The sequence below is a fragment of the Notothenia rossii genome, assembly GCF_949606895.1.
Source record: "Notothenia rossii genome assembly, chromosome: 9".
Taxonomy (NCBI): Eukaryota; Metazoa; Chordata; class Actinopteri; order Perciformes; family Nototheniidae; genus Notothenia; species Notothenia rossii.
In genome coordinates, this window is record NC_136907.1 from 56,314,219 (window position 1) to 56,320,905 (window position 6,687).

Genomic DNA, 6,687 nt, shown 5'->3' on the forward strand with positions numbered 1-6,687 from the left:
CACTCTATTGCCTGTCTGTATTATGTTGCAGCACAGCTGATTTTGGATTGATGGCAAAGGGAGAGGGACTTAAGTGAGAGTGAAAACACAAAGTAAGTTTAAATTAGGTCAGCAATTTCCCATCCTATAGGCTGCTATATAGATGTATCTAACCCTTTCTCCTGTCTTTGTCTCCCTCTTTCAGCACAAGAACCCCAGGGGGATTCAATGGAGCCGGAAGACCAGGGGGATTCAATGGAGCCGGAGACCCTCACCCTGAGCCTGAGTCTCAACTCCCAGAGTTTTGCAAGCCTCTCCCTGTTCCTTATTTTGATTAAACAGACGTTAAGCTTCCCAATGGTGTGGTCTTCGTTTTGTGAAAAATATGATTACCTCACATATGTTGTTGCTGTTGTTGTCTTTTGTGATAGTTAAATTGCTCCTGCTGACTTGAGCCAGCCATTCTTTCCTCCTCTCTGTGTCAGTGGGGAAGCCGTACATTTGTACTCCTTTCTCTGAGCGATTGGAGCATCCCCCGGCAGCACAGCAAACCATGGGGGAGAATATGCCAGGACAACACAGAGGAAAAGGCACAGACAGACTGCATGATATGCTATTCAATGTTTATGGAATTTTATTTACATGGATGTTCCTAAAACAACACATTTAACATCATCATCATGCTGCTGCTGCTAGTCCTTTGACTCATTGTGCTGTCAGTTGACAATCATTGATAGGCACCTGTCGGTCTCCTGTCCTTTTTTGAAAGTCATTAAGATGGCATTAGTCATGTAGATTACTTATGTCCTCAATTACCATGGGATTACTAAAACCACCAAGAATGGAAGAAATGGAAATTAATCAAATCAGAATTTTGAAGCCTTCCTTCCCATGCCTCTAAATATATCAATACACATTAGGATGTGATGCTCCTGACTACAATACAAGTTTAAGAAGATAAGATTTGTTTTAAAGAATTCAAAGCAATACACAACAGCAACAGGCTCTTTAACCAAGGCAACATTAGCCTAACATGTATGTTAACAGGTAAGATATAGCTTTTCACACCATCTATATATATTTTCTACTTTTTTTAAAGCTATTTTATTTCTATTTAAGATGTTTACATTTTCGATTGTTTAATTCTGGTCTTTTAACTGTCTAATGTACAATGCCTTGTCTTTTGCTGCTGCAGAGTAAACATTTCCCCAATTGGTATCAATAAAGTACTTCTTAATCCTCAAATATTAGCGAATTTAACTTTTTTTTTTTTAAAACATATTAATGTATATAAATACACATATCGATATGTTGTATAAATATTGCAAATCAAAACCTTTATTGACCACTAATTACCAAAAATCGCAGTTCTATCTCCTGTTATTAATGCATTCAAATGGCCCGCCACGAACTTCCGGGAACTTTCTGAGTCTCTGAACCAACGTGAACGTGACGATCAAGCATTTTGGACTTCCGCTGTCGCAACTCTTCTATCTATACGACGCTGGGCCCACCTTCTTTTCTTCCCTTAGTAAAGAAATGTAGTACCATGTTTTGTTTCAGTTTCCGAAAAGCAAACTATTATCAGATAGGTTATGGCTAGAAAGGATCCGTCTTGTGTAAATATGACGTCAGGTTCTCGTTGTAACTCTCGTTGTAATCGGAGCGGCTCGGAAACACATCTACAGCAGTAACATGCAACATGCACATTAATGCAGAAGCAATATTAATAGACATCATAGTAAAACACTGAAAAACACTGAAAGGGAACATTTTATTGCACCAGGAGCTATCTTGGGACTTTTACTGTGACAACGTTGACTTGCCTGTGAATAAAGAATAAACCATAGTGTTGGTGATCTACAGTGTTGACATTCTTCTTTGAACAGCAAGACCGCTAACACCCTATTTCAACAATCGCACTCCCTGTAATTGACATAATTAATAGATAGTTTAGCTTCTCACCATCATTTGCTGTGGCCCACTGATGTTAGTTAACGATCGTAACTGAAAGGCTGCCTGCCAAACGTGAACATTCAGCCACGTGACTTGCAAACTCTCGCGAGAGGTTTACACTAGACGGATCCTTTCTAGCCATAACCACCTATATATTAATTTAAGTGTACACTATATTTAGAATATATTCATTGCTTTACCTTGCTGTCCGGCAGCCATTTCTGATGGGAAACTGATGGCGTTATTTATAAACAGACCAGACTCCTTTGACAAAAACAACCATTTTAACTTGCACAAAATGTAAGTTTAGAAGTTTACTACTTTGATTTGTTACTTAGTTTGTGTTATTGTGTGACTATGGTGTTTTAAAGGGTTAGTTTCGTATTCAACAAAGTCACTCTGTAGCATTTTCCTCCGAATAATGATCGTAAGCTTTACTTTACTGATGAATTAGAATTTATTTGTAACTCCAGACCCAACGTAAGAGCTTGAGCATCTTCGGGGGGTGCTAACATTTAAATATAAAGTCCGTTCTTCTCTTTCTCCGCCGTTACATAGAAGATATTACTTTCTCCGTCACGTTGTTTTCAAAAGCTACAACCACTTCCTGTCACCCGCGTTAACTCGCCTTCAAAATAAAAGCATATAAATGAAACAGGAAGTTCACCTAAATTACATTATAAGATATATATAAAACTGCAACGAAAGCAACAAAAACAATGCAACATCCCCTTCAGTCTCAAATAACACAAATTGGGTTATCTACACACTCAATAACATGAAAAAACTAAGGGATCAAGAAAACTGCAGATCAGCAACTCAGCATACATAACCTCTTTGCGTGCAGACCACAATCTATAGCAGGGGTCGGCAACCTTTTTGATATGAAGTGCCATTTAAAAAAAAAAATGTTATCAGCGTGCCAACGATCGAGAATTATCAGCAGGAGGGCGGGGGAGCCTCGCTGCGGGGAAGCAGTGTGTGGTCCTGTCAGCGCAACTTACATGATGCCGAATTTAACAAACACATTTAAATAATTGGTTTAAACGGCATAATAATAAGGACGATCGTCCGTTCTGTGATTCTCCATGATATTAGGGTCATGCAGACTGAGAAGAGATCGCTGTCCCTTTAAAGTCCTTATCTTGCGTAATTTACTGTAGCTGAAAGATCATAGAACTGTTTCAAAATTTCATTTCATTTCATTTCAAACCTTTATTTAGACAGATTAGTCCCTTGAGATCATCGATCTCATTTACAAGGGAGACCTGCATCATTTAGTTCCACATGAAACATAAAAACAACATACAAACAACAGAGGATATCATATTTACATATTCAACATTTACAAATACCCAGAGTGTCAGAAAGCATTTCATTTAGACATGCCTTAAATACATTCAAAGAAATAAAAATGCTCAATTTCAATTTTGCCTGTAGACTGTTCCAAGCAAGTGGAGCTGCGCACATAAAAGCTGTCTTACCTAAGACAGTCCTTACTCTTGGCACATCTAACAAGACTATATCCTGTGATCGCAGACAATAGCTGCTTGCAACTTTCTGCTTTATCAATGAACAGATATAATACGGGAGTTTGCCCAACATAGCTTTATAGATAAAAGTGTACCAGTGACTGAGCCTCCGTACAGTGAGTGATGGTAAACCTGCCTTGGTATACAATGTACAGTGATGAGTAAGTGCTTTACAGTTAGTGACAAATCTCAGAGCACTATGATACGCAGCATCTAGTTTGCTTAGGTAGTTGGCAGGTGCATTCATATACAGCAGATCACCATAGTCCAGCACAGGTAAAAAGGTCACAGTGACTAGCCTTTTCCTGGCCTCAAGCGAGAAACAGGACTTATTCCTGAAAAAGAAACCTAGCCTAACCCTCAGTTTTTTAAGCAGGTTATTGACATGAAGTTTAAAAGAGAGACAGTCATCAAGCAAGATACCAAGGTATTTGTAACAGGCAACAACTTCAAGTTTTGTTCCTTGCGTTGATACAATATCTAAAACAGGCTCTGGTGACTTTTTAGCTTTTGAAAAGAGCATTATCTTGGTTTTATCCACATTTAAAAGAAGCTTTAGTTCAGAGAGCTGAGTCTGAATAATGTTAAAAACAGCCTGTAATTTAACAACCGCCTCCTGAATGGAGGGACCTGCACAATACATCACGGTATCGTCCGCATAAAAATGTAAAGTAGCTTCATCCACATTTTCACCTAAACTGTTGATATATATGGAGAATAAAAGTGGACCTAAAACAGAACCTTGAGGAACACCATTAGCAATGTTTAACCACTCAGAAGACAGCCCATCAAAGTGAACACATTGGGACCTTTCAGAGAGGTAGTTCACAAACCACCCCACTGCATGGCTGGATATGCCAGTACTGAGTAGCCTCTGTTTTAAGACACGATGATCAACGGTGTCAAACGCTTTGGAAAGGTCAATAAACAGAGCTGCACAACTCTGTTTATTATCTAGCATACTAGTAATATCATTTGCCACTTTCATTGTTGCAGTGATGGTGCTATGTTTCTTCCTGAAGCCTGACTGATGTTTAGACAGGATATCATTTATACATAAAAACTCCTTTACTTGTTCACTCACAAGTCGTTCGAGCACCTTAGCCAAAACTGACAATTTAGAGATTGGCCTATAGTTATTTAAAATAGTTGCCTCCCCTCCTTTCAGTAGAGGCAGGACATAAGCAGACTTCCATACTTTAGGAATTGTATTTGTGCTGAGGGAGAGGTTAAAAAGAGAAGTAAGAGGTGGAGCAATAAAATCTGCAGCTATCTTTAAAAAGAAAGGTTCTACGTTGTCCGGGCCAGCCGGTTTCTTAGGATCTAACTTGGATAAAGCTTCATGGACAATACCAACAGTTAAAGGAGTAAAACTGAAAGGGTTTTCCAGACCACATTGTTCAGAGTCAAGGACTGGAGCGTTCACAGAAGCAGAAGCACAGTCAGTGACAGAATCAAACAGAGAGCCACAAGAGACAAAATGCTTATTAAAGCAATTTAGCATGGTGGCCCTGTCTGATATAATGCCAGATGCTGTGGTGAGGTACGGAGGTAGCTCATTTGGGATATCACCAGTGGAAATCGATTTTATGGCTTTCCAAAATTTACTAGGATTATTCAGGTTTTCTGTGGTAACTGACAAATAGTACTTTGACTTAGCACTTTTGACATTTGAAGTAAAGCTATTCCTTAGCTGCCTAAAGCGTAGCCATTCTACCTCTGAGCCTGATTTCCTAGCCTTTGCCCAGGCATTGTTTCTCTCATGAAGGAGACTGGACATTTCAGCAGAAAACCAGGGATTGTTTCGTCCCTTCACTCTAAATTTACGCAGAGGTGCATGTTTATCTATAATTTTTATAAAACCAAGATAAAAATAAGACCATGCAGTTTCTACATCAGCACACAGATCGATTTTTCCCCAATCAAAATCAAACAGATCATGTAAAAAACCCTGCTCCACTAAGTGTTTTTTATCTCTCTTTGTGATGATGCGTGGTTTAATTTTTTGGACCTTAGTGTCCCTAATTGTGGCTACAACACAGTGGTCACTCACATCATTAGCAAATACTCCCACAGATGAGTATTTATATGGAACATTTGTTAAAATTAGATCAATTAAGGAGGATTTATTTGGGGACTTAATATTTGGGCGAGTAGGACTGTCTATAATCTGAGTAATGTTCAAAGAGGTACACAGGTTTTTAAAATCCTCTGACACAGAAGTTAACCAATCCCAATTAAAATCACCAAGCAGCACTATTTCCTTGTAGGAAAGTTGAGATAACAGTTTTGCCAATGAAGATAAGGAGTCCTTGACAGCCGAGGGGGCCCTGTAGCAACCCACCACCATGACCTGTTGACCCTTTGTTACTTCGACATTCACAGCTAAAAATTCTAGTTGTTTACTAACAGATTTGGAAACCATTTTTGTTACACAAAACTTATTTTTGACATAAATGGCAACGCCACCACCTTTTTTAGGACGGTCAGTGCGATATACATTGTAACCATTTATGTAAATGTCAGAGGCCAAGATCGATTTGTCTAGCCACGTTTCTGATAAGACAATGACATCAGCATCAGTTGAACTCGCCCAAATACGGACAAAATCTAATTTAGGTAACAGACTGCGCACATTTAAATGAATTAAACCTAACCCCGATCTAGAACTAAAATCAGCAGGAGTAGCTATTTGACTAAAACTACCAGGTGGACCCGGATTTGGCTGTACATTTCCTGATAGTAACAACAATAAAAATACCAAGCACCTTTTCCTCTTAATCAACACACATACATTTTCAGCTGTTCTAGAGTCACCAGCAAACTTCGCAAAAGTGAGATTAGAGTTCAAAAAACAATTCTGAAGGACCATTGTGGCAGGCATGTGAGAAAGACAGACATTTGACGAAATGAATGTCCGCGACAGTGCAACTAGCAATTGTTTGTGCAACCCATCCGAACCTGTACAGGGGATGTCCACTGCGGGCGGCAGAACGGACCCGCATCCAGCAGAATTGTCAGGATGACTAGCGAACTTCTCCTTGTCCAGCACAGTCAAAAAAAGGCACAGCAGAAACACGACATTTGCCATTTTCCCAGTCCAGCTCAACAGCATCCACGATGTTCCCGAAGCAAAACCACGTCAGGACAGCAGCAAGGAAATAGGCATGATATACATTAATATAACGATCCTGCAGGGAGACCCTCACCCTGACATCCT